We start from the raw sequence: 1,072 nt of genomic DNA, 5'->3' as shown, positions 1-1,072 counted from the left end.
CTGGTGGCTTACTGGCCATCTTTGGTGTGTAAGAGGCATCATTCTCGTCTCTGCCCTCATCTTCACATGGCCTTCTGCCTGTGTGCCTGTCTCTTCAGATCAATTTCCTGCTGTGCATGTCTGCTTCTGTGACCAAATTTCCCCTTTTTACAAGGACACCAGCCATACTGGATTAGGGCCCACTCTAATGACCTCATTTTAACTTGAATACTCTGTAAAGACTTTATTTCCAAATAAGGCCACACTCTCAGGTACTAAGAACTTCAACATCTCTCTTTTAAGAGACACAATTCAACTCCAACGATAACAGCCACCGCCCCGCCCCCATGCCCACCATGCTTTCCATCTGCAGGTCCCAACACAGATCCCGCTCCGGTCTGTCGCCACGTCTTTGCACACCCCCCTTTCCTCTCTGATGATGTGACGAATGTCCTCATTCTTCACTGTCAACAATACCACCTCCTCCAGGAAGCGCCGCCCCCTCTGCCCCGACTTCCAAAGCCTGGGTTAGCTGCCACCCTCCATGCCCACCATAGCTTCCTGTCATAGCATCTGTCACACAATATCAGGGCTGCCTGACTGATTGCCAGCATGAGCCAGGTCACTGGGGCCCTGGAGGGCGAGGGCCATGTCTCCTGCTTCTTCTAGCATGTTTTCTAGAACGTGCTAGCACCTGCTAGAAAAAGGTGTTCAATAAGGAATAGTTGAATGCATGAATGAATGAGGCCAGGCCCTTTTCCAAGGCTCTCTGACCCCTTTCCCGGCTGGCCTTTAGAGAAACTTCTAGCAGTCTGTCAGACACAAATGACAACCAGGTTCCCACGTGGTACAACTCCAGGGAGTACCATTCACACTGTAGTCTAAGTGACGGGAGGACAGCTCATTCTAAAGTAGGCACTGTTTGAGTGTGGCAACCTGGAGAATTGCATCAGGCTGGCCCGCGGACCACAGAGCTGAGATCCCACTAACCCAGTGGCCACTCTCTTGGGAGTGCTTCTCCCTGCCCCCATTTCAGGATCTACCCTGAAATTTCCTGATGAACTTCCCTCCCCAGCTCAAGGACCTAGGACTC

The sequence above is a fragment of the Neophocaena asiaeorientalis genome, unplaced genomic scaffold (assembly GCF_003031525.2).
Source record: "Neophocaena asiaeorientalis asiaeorientalis breed wild unplaced genomic scaffold, Neophocaena_asiaeorientalis_V1.1 scaffold40, whole genome shotgun sequence".
Lineage (NCBI taxonomy): Eukaryota > Metazoa > Chordata > Mammalia > Artiodactyla > Phocoenidae > Neophocaena > Neophocaena asiaeorientalis.
The sequence above is the reverse complement of the archived record's forward strand: the minus strand, read 5'-3'. Positions refer to the sequence as shown.